At 34.2% G+C, this 20,709-nt stretch overlaps 1 protein-coding gene across 1 annotated transcript in view; it reads right to left on the bottom strand.

Moving 5' to 3' along the window:
• The window catches only part of LOC149781771 (uncharacterized), a 211,428-nt gene extending 193,702 nt beyond the window's left edge, over positions 1-17,726 (bottom strand). The window contains exon 1 of the mRNA XM_089935925.1: positions 17,651-17,726. The gene's annotated coding sequence lies outside the window, so the exon portion shown is untranslated. The remainder of the gene's footprint in view (positions 1-17,650) is intronic.
• Positions 17,727-20,709: the final 2,983 nt, after the last annotated feature.

Below are 20,709 nucleotides of genomic sequence, written 5' to 3'. Positions count from 1 at the left end.
GGATTTTAGACTTGGGCTTGGCCAACGTGGGTAAGCAAGAAATCTTACCAGTAGCTTCCCATTGTTCTTAACAGGGTCCCCCCACCCCCCAGTTCTTCTTCCACCACTTATACCGGCTGTGATGTATATAGCCTTCCATGTGCTGAAAAATGACGTTAAACCCAAAACAACAACAACAACAAGAATTTCCAGTGTCAGTCATCGCAGGGGGACCCAGGGAGCAGAGTGGTCTAAAAACAGTCTCTACCCTGATAGAGATTCACCCATTAGGCAATATTGACCAGTCCAGTATACCATTGGTAAACAGTACAATAATACTTCACCTCTCATCTCTTCTGTGTCTAGAATGCCATTCTCTAATGATAGCTTCAATATTTGTAAGCCTTTTTGTGGAATTTTCATTCAATGTACATGTATTTTGCCAAGTATATAAAAAATGGCTTGATTTATATTATACCTGATATCAGTAACAGGTGAATGCGGGGCAGCTTTGGCTGCTTTATCTTCCATTTCTTTATCCTTAATAGCCAAAATGACTTAAAGCAGCTAAAAGTGCTGAATAATTTTTCCAAGTTTTATGAGCAAGTCAAGTTTCTGTAAGATCTGGGATATTAACAGTATTCAAATTTGAGGTTTTGTAAGGCTTTCAGTGTGAAAAGGAAATAAAAAAAGATGATGAAATTTGTTTTCTTAAGGTTCTGATATAGTAGTGATCCTTAGATACTGCATCAATGCAGAGATACACAGGGCCATGTATTGAGTGGATTTCTGTCATGATGATTAATCTGAAAAATATTTTAAATGTTCATTTTGTGACTAATTTTGCTATCCATTTGTTTGGTGGGTTGTTTTATTTTCTTTCAAGTATTTTGTCAATGTCATAATTTTATTCATTTTTATAACCATTTATTTGTACATTAATTGCACATTTAAATGTAGAAATCAAATCAGGGTCTAAATCTAAAAAATATATTGACTCCACCTCAAGTCTGATAATAAAACAAGCTTTTTCTGTTGATTTAAATGACTGATCAAATCATTTAGTTATAAAAACACATTAGTATATTGTACCTATCTGAAGATTACATGATAATAATGCAAAAGCACTAGAAGTACCTAGAAGAACATGGATGTATATATATATATATATATATATATATATATATATATATATATATATATATATATATATATATGTATATATATATATATATATATATATATATATATATATATATATATATATATATATATATATATATATATATATGTATATATTTATATATATATATATAGACACACACACACACATATGACAAAAGCACTAGAAGTACTTAGAAGAACATGGATGTGTGTGTGTGTATGTGTGTGTATATATATGGATGTATATATACTTGACAAAAGCACTAGAAGTACTTACAAGAGCATAGATGTATATATATGCACATGACAAGAGCACTAGAAGTCCTTAGAAGAACATGGATGTATATATATATATATATATATATATATATATATATATATATATATATATATATATATATATATATATATATATGTACATGACAAAAGCACTAGTAGTACTTAGAAGCACATGGGTGTATATATATATATACATGACAAAACTTTCATGTTCATCTCCTTTTACTACAGACTATCCTTCTTAACAGCACAGCACACTTTAAGTGAAACTTGTGAATCTGTGATGCACCTTGCTGATACCATGTAAAGCTATTTTGAACTGCAAAACGACTCTATATTCAGTAAGAGCCCTTCAAATGTTTATCCGTCATGCCTTGTTTTATTTGTATAATCATTTATTTGTATATTGATCATACAATTAAATGTAGAACTTAACCAGTCTGAATCTGAAAGAAATAGACTGACTCCACCTAAAGTTCATTAAAACACTATATTTGTATACAAATATTTCCACTTATTATGTAATGTTATATACACATATCATACATACCTTGACTGAACGCACCTGTACAATTTAAATATCCATGGAATATACTGATACTTTAAATTCTCACTGAGAAGTCTAAGCTTCTAGTTGAAGTCAGACCAAATCCTTTGTCCCTCTTTCATCTTTGTTGAAAAATTCCTATTGGAATAGTATAGCCATTTAGAGGCAGGCAGGCCACAGATTAACTACATGGAATTACTCCACTCAACACATCACTGTGTTCCTATAGTTAAACTGAAAGGCAGTAAGCTAGCGTGTCGTTCACACAAACCAATATCAATACCTCTATCTCTACCCACTGATTTAAAATGGCATGTCTCAACAAGAAAGAGAAACCTTACACAGTGGAGAAAATTTCAAAGCGGGAGAGAATATATCACCTTAACTCTGCATGCAATCGGTTCACATGTAAATACTTCCAACTAATGGGACAATGCCAGTAATTCAAGAGAAAACAGAACAATATTAGATGTCACAACAAGGCCATTCAAAAGTTATCAGTGGACTTTGAGTCATCTTGGCTGAATAGAAGATAGGAATGAAAAGAGACTTTTGTAAAACTGCATAATATGTTTTGTATAATGCTGAACACTTAACCATAATAATATGATAATCATCTACCAATACACGTAAATATCATACAGACAATGGTATCAAAGGCATATTTAATACAACTGTTATGAAAATCTTTCTAAAACAGAATAACATCAAAAGAATATTCTACTGTTATAGTGAAACTTACATTATATTTCAACTACATACTCCTTGTATTACAATTATATGTGTACATGTATACTCAACTACATACTCTCTGTATTGCAATTATATGCTTAATGGCACAGTGTATGTTTGTATGTATGTATGTACGTATATATATATATATATATATATATATATATATATATATATATATATATATATATATATATATATATATATATATATATATAAGCGGGCTCATACATACATACATACATACATACAAGGGCTCAGTACCACACAAATTTTGTATGGCTCAAGTATTTGTATTTCTGAATGTACAAAAATACATTTCACAGTATAGTAAAATTATATTCAATGTTCTGAAGCAGGGACCTGACACTTTTGTTTTAATTTCTATATTATTTGAATTTTTATAAATTATTTTGAGATAAAAGAAAATATTTCAGGTCAAAAGAAAATAACAGCCCCTTCCAAAAAATTAAATGGTCATTAGAATATGAATATGCTAAGTGTATGTTAATTGTTGTTTAAGTTGTAATCAAACCACCATAACTTAAGTGGGTTTATTAACTTTACACTGTAGTTAATACTGTTGCAGACATCATGCTGACAATAAAGAGCCTGTTGATAAAATTTGATACCTTAGCTTATAATTTACTTGCTACACTAAGGAGTGGGATGCCAACATCTGAGCAAAATAATAATCAGCAAGGGCCAGTAAACATAAAACACCTGCTCAACAAATGATATTTAGAGGGCTTGAGAAATTACATACAGTTCAGAGATAAAATAACTGCACTCCTGAAAATCTTCTGAAAGAATACATGTACTTAACACAATCACATAGTAAATAACTAACACGTCACATGTGGGAATTTTTTTTGTTAGTTACTATTTTAATCCAAAATGTTTCAAAAACTTTGGACTGAGACCCAACATTTTTTTCACAACATTCCATTGTCCACTTTGTTGGCATATCTGACACATGCCAAACACATGATTAAAAGATCATAAATATAATCACATGTGTATTTGTACTATTCACCTAACATATATATATATATATATATATATATATATATATATATATATATATATATATATATATACACACACACACACATGCATCCATGGAAGCAAAGGCATAAAAAAACAATATTCCGTTGTGACACAATATTGGCTGATGAAAAGAATTTCCCAAAACAATTAAGCAACAACATTTTCAAGATGGCCACCATGATGGTCGTAGTAGATTTAAGAGCAGTTTTGATTTAGGACCAACTAGAAAACACAAAAAGTTATCTAGTGAAAACCCTGCATGTATATGACCATCTATTCAGAATAAGCATCAGTAACTATTACAAGATGTTTATGATGGACATTATGGTGGCCGCTTATTGGATGTAAGATAAGACTGGAATATTTTCATTTAGGACCAGCTAGTCACAATAAAAAAGCTACTGGTGGAAAACTCCATGCTTATGTGATTTTCCACTTCCTGAAGGTGTTGCAATAACAAAATTTTCAAGATGACTGCCATGACAGTCACTGAAATTCAGATTGGCACCAATTTTATTTACGACAAACAAAATATAACAAGAAGAATTCTAGTGAAAACCCCAAGTTGATATGAATTTCTGTTCAGGAGGATTTGCAATAACCAGATATTGACACCTTTTTGATATAATTATCCATTTGTTTAGGAGGAGTAACTAAGAAAAGATTTTCAAGATGACCACCAATTGGCAACATTAAGAAGTCTGATCATCACTATTTTCATCTAGGAGCAAGACATCATAAGAAGTCTTTAGGGAAGAATTCCAAACTTCTGCTAACTGATGGGTGGACAAAAAGCAGGCCATCCTACAAGGTCTTCTGGTTTGTGACCAGTTAAGATAAAAATAAAACAAAAAAAAAACAATTTACCTGGAGTTAATGTGACATTACAAATCCACTCTTTAACTATACTGGTGTTCACATGATTTTGTGGCTACTCATGTTTTTTTCTCTCCAAAAATATTTATTAACAATGGCATTCTTTAACAACCAAACACCTACATCAATAAAAACCTGTTATTGCTGTGGTTGTAAAAAAGAATTTATTATGTTATCAAGTTTGCTTTCTTATCCATGCTGAATAACTGTAATAAATTATGAATTCGTCATTCAAGGCAATGTATAAAACCTATTCAATAAATCAAATAATGCCTAAATAGCCACGATTATCAGTAGGTAGATTTTAAGAACTTTTTAATGCTCAAGTTATCATCAATGAAATGAACGAACACACACACACACAGAAGACTTTCATGAACATATTTTCTGAGGTCTTACAGTCAATAATCATTTCATTTAGCCTGCTATTTCTTCTCATGGAATTTGCATAAGGACTATATTCACAAACATAAATAATTCTTAAAAAAGCAATGAAATATCTGCAAAATTTATCTGCAATAAACATGTTCCTTTTTTTGGAAAATGTTCTGAAGAAAGCTTTCTCTGGTTATGGTTTAATAATTAGAATGCTGGAACTGGAGTCATAACAACAGTCACTGAAAAGGACTGATGGTCCAGTGGCTAAAATAAATGTGCAAGTATTAATCCCCCCAAAACTCCATTTTCCCTCCTTTTATCTTTTTTAACTGTCATTAAAGCAATCGGAGCTATTCTTGAGAAACTCAAACAGCCCACAAATTTTTTTACATTTAAGTTAACATGTTCACAAAATAAATACAGTAAAAACTAATGAGCAAATCATAGCAAATGTTGGTAATTTTTCATATTTAACTCACTCCCACCCCAGGGCCCCCCTGCCTTCCCCACCAGGGGTACATTTAGGATTCAATCTATCATGTCATCCACTCAACCTCATGAAAAGTCAAACAAATATGATCAGGCTCATTCAGTTGGTGTAATTTGGCAGTAAGGGTTACAGGGTATAATTTATATTACATGTATGAGGAAAGATGTGATCTTTGACTCCCACTCCTCCATCCCAGGAGGGTGCACCCACGATCCATAACCTTCACTGCCATCTACTTGTCCTCCTCATGAAACATACCATATATAATTAGCCTCCCTCAGTCTCTCTGACAGAGTTCATGTTACAAGATGTGACCTTTGAGCACCCTACCAAATCCATCTCCTCATTTGGAGGGGGGAGGGGCATCCAGGATTTGAAACTGTCTTTGCTATCTACTTATCCTTGTGGAAAGTCACACCCAATATGGATACACAGGTGGAAGGATATGTGGAGTTATGGATAAACACAGATGAATGGTATCACAATATCCCCCCCCACCTCCATGCTACAGTATGGGGATAAAATGTTCACACTAAGATGTAAAAAAAGACATTCTTAATTCCTGAAGATACAGTTTGCCGAATCAAGGCTTTAAAAAAAATCAGTTGTCTGCTACTCTAATGCAAGTCAATTTACAAGGGAACTAGTGAATGTTGATACATGCATTTCTTTTGGATAGTACAAATTTTGGTAGCATTCCACATTTTATTGAAGGATCCAAATAAATTGCAATTGAAAGGCAAAATTTTAAATATTCAAATGAATGTTCTTTTTGTCCAACATAACTTTTTTTTAAAATGATCAAGTCAGTGTAATATTAGTTAATTTTCTGCTGAGGACTAGAAAATCCAAAAACCTTCATGCAATCATAGCTACCATAAAAATGCAAGTAGTAAAATTGGTGCCCTATCAAAGTTGCAAGAGGAGGAATGTCACAAATACAAACAAAATTAAAGAAGTTAGAGTAGATGCAGAAGCCAATAATGACAATTTGGATGAAGTCATAAATCTATTTCTTGTGTCACGGGTGAGCTCAAGTGATGCCATTTGGTCCCTATTAACAGCATTTACAACATAAATTTCTGCTAAGGGGTAATCCATTTCACACATATGCCCTACTTGAACATGTACTGGTTGCTAACAAGCATTTCATTTCTTTACTTTATGCCATGTTTAACTTTCTTGTATCTGCTGTTTAAGTTATAAAATGTACATTTGTTGTTTATAGTGAAATAAAAACAGCAATAAATTATGATGAATAAGTCTGTTTCTACCAATATTATTGTAACTTAACACTTGCATCTTTTTTATGTAAAAAATCTCTTTATTATAGAGCTACATCTGAAGCAAATTCCCCCACTTTTTTTTATTATAACCCCGACACCTCCAACACCTCCTGACCAAGGGGTCACAAACCCAAAATCTGTTGCATGTATGCATTATGTTCTACATCCAAGAGTATGTGTATAAACTTTTTGTTTAAAAAAATAATGATGCACAGCAATTACAGTTTGTGTGTATTTTAGCTATGAACCTCTTCCATGACTGTATAAGAGGCTTAAAAATGATGTCTCTCTTCCAGGACTCTCCTATAGAAGTCACAAGGCTTAAAAAGTTTGTCCCTCTTCCAGGACTCCCTTGTAGATGTCAAAAGGCTTACAAGTTATGTCCCTCTTCCAGGACTCCCTTGTAGAAGTCAAGAGGCTTAAAAATTATGTCCCTCTTCCAGGACTCACTGGTCAAAGTCAAGAGGCTTAAACGTTATGTCTCTCTTCCAGGACTACCTTGTAGAAGTCAAGAGGCTTAAAAATTATGTCCCTCTTCCACAACTCACTTGTAGAAGTCAAGAGGCTTAAAAATTATGTCCCTCTTCCAGAATTCCCTTGCAGACGTCAAGAGGCTTAAAAGTTATGTCCCTCTTCCACAACTCCCTTGTAGAATGCAAAAGGCTTAAAAATTATGTCCCTCTTCCACAACTCCTTTGTAGAATGCAAGAGGCTTAAAAATGATGTCCCTCTTCCAGGACTCTCCTATAGAAGTCAAGAGGCTTAAAAATTATGTCCCTCTTCCAGGACTCTCCTATGGAAGTCAAGAGGCTTAAAAATTATGTCCCTCTTCCAGAATTCCCATGTAGAAGTCAAAAGGCTTAACAGTTATGTCCCTCTTCCAGGAATCACTTGTAGATGTCAAGAGGCTTAACAATTATGTCCCTCTTCCACAACTCCTTTGTAGAATGCAAGAGGCTTAAAAATTATGTCCCTCTTCCAGGACTCTCCTATAGAAGTCAAGAGGCTTAAAAATTATGTCCCTCTTCCAGGACTCTCCCATAGAAGTGAAGAGGCTTAAAAATTATGTCCCTCTGCCAGGACTCCCTTGTAGAAGTCAAGAGTTTTTGAAATTATGTCCCTTTTCCAGGACTCCCTTGTATTAGAGGCTTAATAGTTATGTCACTCTTGCTGACAGTTAATACATGTGTAACCTATCTACAAAGATGAATGAATTTCCACCCATCCATTGAGTTATGAGCAGAAAGGGTATCAGAATATCCAGCAGCCAAAGGATTTGGAATGTCATGTGAAAAGTTTGTTCTAGAATAAAATATGCAAAAAGCTTGATTTGTGTTTATAATGCAAGTATATCTATACAAACACTGCGGCATTTAATGGTTAGTGGTTCTTCCTCCACCATTTAAACTGGCTGCCATGTACAGCCTATTTGGTGCTGAAAAATGGTGTTAAATTCTACAACAACAGCATTCAAAAATATAAATGTCCAAAGACTCACATTCTTTTAATTAAGTCATCTACATATCCATACAAATGTGCCTGCCAAATTAACTCATCCATGTCAAGTGCTTTTAGTGTAACTAAATTAGGGATTGACCATTTAACTTGAGGAGGGTAGGGTATGATTTTGTTTTCTTTTTTAAAATCAATTTATAGTCCTCAAATAGCTTGAAAAAGTATTCTAACTTGGATCTTTAAAAATAGGCATCATACCCATTATATTTGTTTGGGAAAAATTATCTTGTAGTAACAATTAAAAGACAGCATGGCTCAAAAGAAAATCATCCTGCCCCAGATATATTGATGAGTCCCTGAGGAACATTTACACCATCTAAACAGTTCAAAACTTTATTTTAAGAATGGAAAAATTATATTAGTGGTATGATTCTCATGAAAATTCAACCATTTCATTTTGCATGTGTGTAAAATCATGACAGCCAAATAAATCTTATATGCCTGCAATCATGCCAAATCCATAAGAGAAAAGCCAAATCAATGTACAGGATATCCAATAATAGTGCTCCTGAATATTTACAATCACAATTCCAGTATAATCTACCTGGCAATACTCACTACCTGCGATCCATGTCTACCAAACAGTATAAAATTCCCAAACCAAAAAAGGAATTATTTTTTTTGAAATTTCCAATGCTCTGGAACTTTGCTCTAGAATAGTATTCCAGTTGAGATTAAAAATGCCGATTCAATTTCCTTCTTCCAAACAAAATATATCCAGTGGCTTCATAGATGCAGCTAAAATACATTAATTTCTTTGTATGAGGGCCTCAAGGTAGATTAATTCTTAGCTAACTGTGTTACTCTCTTTAAATAAAGTCATTACTATTCTTCTTATTATTATTCTTCTTATTATTATTATTATTATTATTATTACAGATGTACAGACATACAAACATGATGAAATGAGGCAGCCAGTACTGCATACAAAATACATCTAAAGTAGATTTTTTAGAATTTATGATATTCCATGTACTTACTATTACGATTCCACATTGTCTCAATGAGTAAAGAAACCTGAGTCACAACATTTTTGAATTATGGCTCTTATATAAACAGCAATCTAGCCAGGCTTAAGTAAAGTGTTAGACATATAGACAAGTCAATTTGTGCCACTGTTGATAAGGTATTGATCAAGTGTACCCATGCATGGGCCTCAATTTAAATCCAATGATCTAGATGCACTTTGCTGTCTCTACCATACAGTTTGGTCACTATGCTAGAGCTAAGTGAAAGAATATATATATATATATATATATATATATATATATATATATATATATATATATATATATATATACAGACACAGAGAGACAGAGACAGAGATGGACAGACAGACAGACAGACATGATTAATGATCAAACTACCAAAATAATGAAATACAATCAGTAAATCAGCCCAAGTTTCCAGTATATCAAAAGTTTCCATACATGTATTGACTCCTGTCCTATTATATATTTTATTGCTACTGGTACATTAATGTCTGCTTTGTAGTTTTTAATATTTTTTTTACCATTTTCTGTAAACCACACAAATGGGTTTCATATATTTTGCAGTTTCATTTGATTAGCTCAAAACTTCAGATCCCTTTATTACAGCTGATGGCTTTGGCAAATATTGTGTGACCAATAACAAGGATAGTAGACACATGTCAATCTCATGTAATGGTGCAAAATTTTGTAGATATCTTCAAGGTACATTCTGTCATGGTCAGCATGACATGTACACATTGTTGAATTGACATATGGGCTAGGCTTGCAATAAATTTGGTAGCTTGAAATGGTTAACCTGTCTTGTTTGGAAGCATAAGTGAATTGAATTAGGACACTCTAGAATAATGGTCCAACAGATACATCAATGTAGAGTCAAGTAGAGGAATTTACAAGGTTGAGACAAGCTAGAGACAAATTTTGGGAACTCTTGAGTCAGTTGAAATAGGAGTCATCAAATGATATTTTCCAAAATAGTTATTAATAATGGCAGACATGACAGAATTATTCTGACTTCTATGGGAGTGTTAAAATTTTGGTGGTTACAGAAGGTAATTCTGATTATCTAAGCTAAACTGGGGGGGGGGAGGTCCCAGATGAAATCCAAGGTTTATGTAATTTCCTAGGCAAAAATTAGTCTGTCCAAGTTTTTCTGCCAAAAGGGATGTCTGAGGGACTCCAAGGAGATTAATAAGTACTTTCTCTCGTTTAATAAACTCTTCAAGAGACATGGGTCCAGAAGAGTTTGAGAGACCCAGAACCAGAGAGAGAGACTTGGCTTCATAAAAAAGAGAACAAGTCTCAGAAAGCACATGGTATTGTCTCAATCACATACAATATGCACTGATGTAAGTTTATAATTATTTGTTGAATTTACTCATTTAAATTCATACATCAATTTTCTGCAAGTCTGAAAGCTAAGGGTGTGCATGCATTTGTCTTGATTATTATATTATTCATGTATTATATGAATGTTTGAACTGTTATGAATTTGTTCAAATTTCCTTGTTCAGATGCAACAGAACTCATGTACTGTAGGAATTTCATATTTTACTCTGATATAAATTGTGCAAATTAAGTTCTCTATCTTAAATGATATGTAACATATATGCTACTAATTAAGATTTCTATGACTATGTCAATAAATTTGCTAGTTTGCAAGAACTGTAGTTAAGAAGTGAAGTCCACTAATTCATCTGTGTAATTAAGCTGTGAATTTTCTTAACTGGGAAAATTGGCATGTGTTAACTGCCAAAAGTTAGTAGAGTGATTTATAGCCAAAGTGGAATGTAATAGTTTATCTAAGAAATCAAGTCATAGTTTCACTTAGGAATGCAAATGGCTGCAAGAAAAGACACAAATTCACATTCAGGATTGTGTATCAGTATCAGGTTGTGAACTGACAATAGCACAGTTATACTGAATTACAATAAGATGACACCTGACAAACAAGTGTGGGAATATTGTTCAATGCCAGAAAAGAAAACCTGACAAATACTTCGGTTGTGTTTTATTTACCTAAAGGACAAATAGCTTTATACCTGTGCACCACATAGTGGGAAAAGACAGCAAACAGTCAATTACAGTTGATGACACAAAGAGTTGAGAGACAGAGAGAGAGAGAAGGAACAGAAATACAGCAGCACTAACTTGTCACCAGCAGTGATTTGGAAAGGACCAGAAGCAATCAGGTTATGCTGACATGCCAGCAATTTGAGTTTGATCAGTCACTTGATACTGTGATGAAATTGTATTGATATAACAGCTAATTGCATTTTGCATCAATTGTGTAATTCTATTTACGACAGAAAGTGTATCATCTCAAATGTCATGTTCAATTTCATTTTGTTTATGTAATTAAGTTATATTTTATGCATGAGGGCTCATGTTGTTCTATTCAACATCTTTGTGCTGATCTGTTATTCCATCATTTAATTTCATATTTTATGTTATTAATTACTTAATCCGGGCAATAATTCTGTGGCTAATCATCTATATAATGAGAACCAAAGCACCATAGCAGGTGCGGGATATATCATATCTCCCTCTATGTGCTAACACTGATGACAAAAACATTGCAAAAAATATATTCAACCAAAACCTTAACAAACAGTTGACACAGATGCCTAAAAATAACTCCACTGTAACTCTTTCTATGATCTTGGCTTGAAAAAAAAGAGTTACACAGTTCCAAGCAAGAAGAAAGCAATTACACTGGAAACCTAGCATATCAAACCCTGCCCACACATATCCATGCTAAAAGCGTACATAACTGAAAAAGTCATTGCTTCATGATACAAGGTCAATTTCCAAGTCAAACATGGCTCATAGTTCTGTAAAAAAAATAATGGAAAATGGAAAATCAAACTAGGCTTGGATCATCTCGATATTCAGGCCCATATGAAATTTGGTTTCAAATCATAAAATTATTTAAATGTTTCTGAATATAAAGAAGATAATCAATCACACTTAAAACTCAGTGCTAGTGTAAAATGGCAACAACATGCTAGACCTAATATCTTTCATAATGAACCCCACACCAAATCTCATTTCAATCTTACAATGTCCTTGAAACGTTATCAAGCAAAATAAAAATGTTAATGTACATGGACAACATTACAGGCTCCCTAAACAAAATATGGTGGCAGCACAATAACATTAAATTCTACAAGAATGTTAGCTCTTTGAAATATTGTTAGAACCTCCAGTGGATGCAGTGGAAAAATATGCACTTTCTTCCCATCTCCTTTGCCTGACAATTGACAAAATGTTAGTGTCAAGACCCTAGGGGTGAAACTACACCATGTGAATACAATATCATACTCTGGATCAGCTACCAGAGTGAATTCTGAGGCCCTAATTATTCCAGGCAACCTGTGTGGAAGGCAATTAGCACTGAAAAGAATATTTAGCACAGAAGTGTTTTATCTCTGCAACCATACTATGGTATATATATTCAGTAGGTAGAACAGGAGAGATAGTCCTGAATGACTCAACTGGGACTGTTATTAAATTCAGTGTTGACAGGTTTATCTTGACATATTGCTAAAGACATTTGATGGAGCAGAGGAAATCTGATATTGTAGCCATGTCAATTGAAGTATGCAAGCTTAATTTACATTTACATTAGTTTTCAAACATCACAGAATATAAACAATGTATCAACACTGCATAAATAAATTATTTACATGGTTATGAACTTAAAATATCTGACATACCCAACATAAACTTACATTAACGTACTTTATTATAAGGCTGTTGAGACAACCATAAGAACCAATCGAAATTTTGTATAAATGTATTTTCTCATGCATGGAAAAAATATTTTTTCATTCTTGAAAGCATGAAAAATAACATGTAAATAGTTTATTCAGGGATCATGATGGGCTTTGCCAACGTCGCAAATTATGGGTTTTTTTTATCCTTATTGGCAACAAAATATACCATCTGGCAATTTCTTATATTTTTGGACAAACATTGTTGGCTGTTTAAATTTGTATATACAATCTTGGGTTTGAAGTGAAGAAAGTCAAATGCACCATGAAATGAAGCTACAAATTTGGATATAAAATGAACTGGAATCTGGAATCTATCTATAGTTACATAAACAAATCCTTTGCTCATACTGACAAGCCATCTTAACATTGCACTGTTATGTCACAATCTGCTTATGCTGGTATCTGGCCTGAGTACTCTGCTGTGATACACTGAAATAGTCATGCTACTGGACCAGCTACAATCTTTTGAAGGCAGGAACAACTACATTTGACCAAATGATGGCTAATTTTTTTTAATGTACTCAGAAAAATAGTTTTGCTGAAACTTCAAAGAAAACTGAATACCTTTGGAATCTGATGGATTGTTGCATTTTCCAAAATGACCAGAAAACATTTTTTGAGCCATGAAAGTTTCCTTTTGCAGGAAATGATTTTATGCTTATGATCACTACCAACAGTGCATTAAATGCAATTTAAATTTAAAATCTTTTGAAACCATAGATATCTGGCCATCCAGTTACATTTTCATTTGTTCAAATGTTTTCATTTCCTTATGAATATCCTCATCCCCTGGGGAGCCTCAGCAAGATGATAGCTGTCTTCAGCTGACCAAATTCTAGGCCAGTTTAAGTACATGAACATGTAGCACGCAAACAACTAAATATCCATGTGCTACTGGGGACAATATTGTAGTGAATTGTTTAGTGACACTGTTTGTTGACCATGGGATATAGATAAAATGAAGACTGACATACATATATATATATATATATATATATATATATATATATATATATATATATATATATATATATATATATATATATATATGCTATTTATTTTCTAATGGGATATGACTGATACATGATATTTATAACGTGATCTTTACTTGAATTCATTGATTTTTCATATGCATGTACAGTACTTAATAATAATAATAATAATAATAACAATAATAATAATAATGAGGACTTTGTATAGTGCCTAATCTTTACAAGCTCTAAGCGCATTACAACATTAGACAACACCTATAAGATTAAAAACATATAATAATATTATTACAAACACAAACACCATGAAATTAGAAAAAACATTAAAAAATAAAAAACATGCTGAGAATATTTCAGGTAGGAAACATTATCAGATCTTTAAGATTGTTCTTGCAGTCGAAATAAGTGAGTGTTGAGAGCCCTCTTGAATGTGATCACTGTGTCTTTGTGTCTAAGTTCAGTAGGCAATTCATTCCACGTTGCTGGGCCTTAGTATGCAAAAGAACACTGTCCATATGACTTTGTTTTCATAGTGGGAATAATGAGCATACGATTGTCAGAAGAGGAGCATAAGTATCTTGCTGGTGTGTACACATGGGTGAGATTGGATAGGTATGTTGGACTAGAGTCCGACAGTGAAACGTAGCACAGAGAACAAATTTTGTGTTTGATTCTGGATCGAATGGATAGCCAGTGTTGGGTACAGGGCAGCGGGGAGGTGTGCTCTGATCGTGTTACTCTAAGTATGATCCAATCAGCTGTGTTCTGAACTTTTTGAAGTTTCTGGAGTAGATGTTGAGATGAACCAGACAGAATTGAGTTATAATAGTCCAGTCTTAAAAGTACTAATGAACACACAAGTATTTTAGTGGCATCAACTAAAAGATATTTGCGAATTGAGCTGATGCGTCTCAGCTCAAGATATGCAGCCTTGCATATGTTCATGACATGTTGGTGCAATGTGAGAGTACTGCCCAGAGTAACACCTAGGTTTTGTACTGATTGTGTGAATTTAATGTTGGCATTGCTTATATTTATTGTTTGAGGTAAAGGATGTGAATGAGAAAGTCTTTGTGTTGTGATCAGAATGGCCTCAGTTTTATCATCATTCATCTGCAGCTTGTTACATGTCATCCATAATTTCACATCAGAAATGCACCTCTCTACACCTTGGATGGTAGCATCAACTTCAGTTGGGTGGCTAGATTTGTATATTTGGGTGTCATCAGCGTACAATTGGTGAGACACTGGATGATGATCTATGACACTTGAGAGCAGCTGAGTGTAAAAAATGAAGAGAACAGGTCCAAGAACAGACCCCTGTGGAACACCACAACATAGATCAACTGGGCTGGAGTGTATTCCATTTGCAGATACAATTTGTGTCCTGTTGACCAAGTAGGACTTGAACCACAGTAAGGCTGTATCATGCATGCCAAATACATGCTGGAGACAGTGAAGTAATATATCATGGTCTATTGTGTCAAATGCTGCAGACAAATCAAGGAGGGTGAGAACTGTAATCTTTCCGCTATCCAACGCAGAATGTCATTAACTACTTTTAGAAGAGTGGTTTCAGTACTGTGGTAAGGGCGATATGCTGATTGTACATTGCTAAAAAGACTGTATTATGGACTGTACTACACAAATGTAAGTTGTCAATATACAAGTGTATTTCAGACTAATTATGTCTTCATTTAATCAAAAGCACATATTTTTGCACCTGATTTAATACCACCATCCCCTTCCCCAGCCATTATATTTTGGTACATGCATAATTTTCTTCAGCTAACTGACTTGGATCATATTAACATGGTTCGGTATATAACACAGTCCGGTTCTATGGACCCCAACCACCATGTTCTAGCTTGATCACACTGTAGTTGGTCACAACTCATAAGTGAGTATTCCCCTCATTTCAAATGATATTCTGAAGATCTTTATTCCCATCATTCTAATATACGGACCCATCTTTTTCAATACCCTCTTGCATGAACAACCACACACAGAAACATACAAACGCATGCATATACTGTACATGCACATCTTCACATGTGTTCTTCTGGTTAAAGAATTGTTGTTTGGCTTTTATGGCACTTTTAGCCTATTAATGCCTATATCATTCTGAAGAAATGGGAGTTGACATCCTTTTCCTTTCTAATGCTGAGCATTTAGAGTAGTATAAGGAAATGGGAGTTAGCACCCTTTCCCCTTCTAATGATGAGCATTTAGAGTATAAGAAAATGGGAGTTAGCACCCTTTCCCCTTCTAATGCTGAGCATTTAGAGGAGTATAAGGAAATGGGAGTTAACACCCTTTCCCTTTCTAATGATGAGCATTTAGAGTATAAGAAAATGGGAGTTAGCACCCTTTCCCTTTCTAATAATGAGCATTTAGAGTATAAAGAAATGGGAATTAAAACCATTTCCATTTCTAATGATGAGCATTTAGAGTATAAGGAAATGGGAGTTAACACCCTTTCCCTTTCTAATAATGAGCATTTAGAGTATAAGGAAATAGGAGTTAACATGGTTTCACTTTCTAGTGATGAGCATTAGAGTATATGGAAATGAGAGTTAACATGGTTTCCCTTTCTAGTGATGGGCATCAAGAGTAAATAGATCTCACTCAGTAAAATTATACACAATTATAAAAAAGATCAGGAACAACATGGACATATGTGTGCATAAAACTATATAATCATACCCCAAGCAGCTTTGTAACCAATGTTTTTTGTCATTTACAGTATTCATTTTCACTGCATGTTTCTGACCCCATCCCACCCATGACACAAATACAAGATTTGGATCAGATTTACAAGACAAATGTACATGTCTAAAACAAATCCATTATGATCATAATGTAAGGTTTCTATCTCTAATAGTGTAGAAAGTATTGCATTACATTACACATATGCATACACAGGTGTACACAAAGGGCCCCTGGTGGACAAGCGGTCTGAGGCACTCACCTTTACAGATCACCCACACCTGTTTGCACCACGGGTTTGAGTCTTGGCTCAAAAATGTAGATATGTGATAAAGCTCTGTAGTACATTTCTGTATGTCTGTGATTCTTCCTGGTCTTATCAACCACCAAAAAACTGGCCACCAATTGCTAAAACTGGTGTTAAACACTAAATATTACAAATCACAGATGCACACATAGCTACATTGGTTTATATATGTACCAATGCAACTTTCCTTCAAAGGGATGATGGAGATAAAAAAGATCTAAAACAAGGCAATAATTAGAACTCAAAACTGTCTTTACTCAAAGAAGTCCATGTTAGTTTAAGACTCAAATAAGGCCAATGTGACAATGTGAGAAAGCTGGTTGATGGTTCTTCCTTGGTCTTTCAGCAGGTTCTCCCTCCACCAGATATACTATGATGTATAGCCTATCTTATGCTGAAAAATGGTGCTAAACATTCAGCAATATTCTACCACAAGAAAAGGGTACTGAAACAGAAGGCAAAAAAAAACTGTCCTATCCTAAATGTGTATTACCAATTATCTAGAAATAAAATTAATATGATCATAATGTATGAATTGTCTTTAATTTATGCATGACTTAAGTTTAAGACCAATCTCTTACCAGTCTTCATATTTCTTCTGTGTTTGTCAGCAACAACAGCAGCAGGCTGTGCTATGACTGAGACCATTCCTTTTCCTCACTATTGTACCAGCATACAGCTAGCTTTCTATATATATACATGCAATGTCAACCAGTCAATTTTTAAAACTGGAGGACTATTTGTCTACACCACGTACAATGCATATGTACCAATATGAACCATCAATTTAAATAATTGATCTGATGTGCATTATGGCAATAGATTGTTGTACCCAAATATGCATTTTAAAACAGCCTTAAAACAGCATGTACTCCAGTATAAAAATGAATATAGTCCATATCAAGCCAAACCTTAAATACATAAGGCCATTCATACAGGTAGATATGGCTTTCTTAACTATGTACACAGTTACAGCAGCCAGGACACAGTCTAGAGGACTATTATCCCTTGTAAGCTCACTCCAACTGCAAACTGCACAGCCCAATATCTGCCATTGGATAAAAGAAATGCAGATCTGGGTCTGTGCAGTTTATAAGGCCTAATTAGTAGAACAAACAAAACAGACCCTAATCTGCTGATGCATTACATGACAGCAAATCTGGGTCTATGTTTGCAGTTGGAACTGACTTATAAACACTTAAATACAGTACATGCGTGATACATATACACTTAATATTTTCCTGAAAAACCTGTGTTATTGAACAAAGGCTCACTCAGGAACTATTAGAAGTCTGAACCGGCTGCTATATGAAGTCATATAATTAAGTGGTAACTGATTCCTACAGAGGAGCATTAATAACCTGTATTGATTTTGCAATGTGAGCAAACTAAATTGAAATGCACTTAAAACAAAAACAATAGTGTTCAACTGTTATCCCAGGATGTTTAAGAAGTCCAAATTACTCGTGTCATATTCAAACACTTTAAATTGTTGACTTATATGCATACTTGCTCATAATATCATATCACAACATAAACATGTAATTGGCAATAATAAACCTGCAAGCAAAGCATGCACGTCTTTACAAATCAAGGTCTCTTTGTTCTTCAGATGGTAAACCAACTTTCATACTATCATACTGTACATGTTACAGCGTGTTGCATCACAGATTTGCCTCTTTAGTTAAGAAATATAGAGAACTGACTTTTTCAACTTGAACAGTAAAAAAAAAAACATTTTTCTTTCACTGCATGAATATTTAATGTAGCTGGACCTTAATCAATATAGCTAAATATATTCTTGACCTTCCAAAACAGTCAAGCAATATAGATATAGAAGCAGAACTAGGTCTGAACAATTTTCACATGTTTATACCTCTGTGCTAAAATCAATCAATGATTTTCAAGGATGGATAACACAAGATTGGTATACTAGTCTTTTATGGAGAACTTCAACTCCTCTAGTATCAATCAGTGTAAAATAAATGTAAAAGTAACAGTATGGTCTCCATTATGTCATGTTGTTGTTGTGGGGTTTAACACCATTTTTCAGCACATGATATGCTATGCATGGCGGCCAGTATTAATGGTGGAGGAAGAACCCGGGAAAAAAAACCGACCCACGAGAAGCTACTGGCAAGCTTTCTCACATACCCTCATTGGCTGAATCCTAGACTCGAACACATGCAGACAGAGGTGAGATGGCAGTGATCCGTAAAGGAGAGCACTTTAGACCACTCGGGCCCCTCATTATGTCATGAAGTCCGTGTAAAATTAACGTAACAGTAGCTGTCTGTGTGTCCACTGTATTTTCATGAAATCCATGTAAAGCTATTGAAGAACAAGTGATATGGCCTTTATAATGTCAGGACAAAAACAAAAGATAAGTCATCATTCAATGCTATACGCAATTTAAGTAGAAGAATGCAAATTAGGTCCAAACAAATGGCTCTATTCAATCCAAACACGCAAACACACAAACCACCAAACAACCCTCTCAATAAATCAGTAAAAATATTGGATGTATCACAACTCCAAACAGCACCAATAAAGCATGTAAAACAAGCAAGATTAACGCAAGTCATACCAACCACAGCAAACTCGAATTCAACCAACATCACACTGGGACCCCAAATTCTGGTCACAAACACAGACCAAACAAACCACAAACCAGCAGACATAACTAACACACCCCCACCCCACCAACAGAAACTACTAGAAATACAAAACTACACTCCAGGGAACAATATAAATACAATGCCAATACTATCACCAATCCTCTTCAAGGCAGCGGAAAAACCAAACATAAATGAAGATATAGACACCACTATTCCAAACCTAACAAATGAATTTGACAGTAACTGACATACCTTAAACTCCCCACAATTAGACCACATGACCATAACCAGCACCCCAAAATTCACCAAAAATGAAATAACCAATTCTAGAAACATGCAAACAAACCAACAACAGGAAATCAAGCAAACAACAATAAATCAAAACGTTAGGAAAGAAACTCTACACTCAAGCCAAACTCCTGGACCATCTGGGATAATAACAGCAAGGGAACCACAAACCTATGGGAACAAATCCAATGAATTAGACACTACAAAACTACCCAGCAGCATCACTAATATGGCAACCCAAAGACCCCAAACAACCCAAAACACCCAAAACACAAACCTAGGTAATGGCAAGGGCCAGCTAAAACCCCAAAACAACCAAAAAAAAACCCACAAGTAAGGTTAACTCAAAACAGGAAATAAAACAACAATATAACCCCCAAAACAAAATTTACAATTATCATTCCATCGAACACACCATATACATAAGCAGCAGGTGCAATAGAATTACTAGTCTAAGTACCAATAGTATTATGACAGCACTAGCCAAAATTCACACTGGACAATTCAAACTGATAAGACCAAGGCGAAATTACCTGATTGTCCAATGCAGCACAATTCAACAGGTGGAAAAATTCATCCAAATTGAAACTATAGGCCCAATAAAGATCAAAGTAGAGAGACACCATAGCACTCAGAGGAAAACACGAGTCACTTCGAACTCCAAACACAGTGAAACCACAACTAATCTGGCTGAACCCACTAAAACCAATGAACTCCTACTTCATAAACTCACA

The sequence above is a fragment of the Sinohyriopsis cumingii genome, chromosome 15 (genome assembly GCF_028554795.1).
Source record: "Sinohyriopsis cumingii isolate HCF-2022 chromosome 15, ASM2855479v2, whole genome shotgun sequence".
NCBI classification, from domain to species: domain Eukaryota; kingdom Metazoa; phylum Mollusca; class Bivalvia; order Unionida; family Unionidae; genus Sinohyriopsis; species Sinohyriopsis cumingii.
Note: the sequence above shows the minus strand (reverse complement) of the source record. Positions and strands in the feature narration are given on the sequence as shown.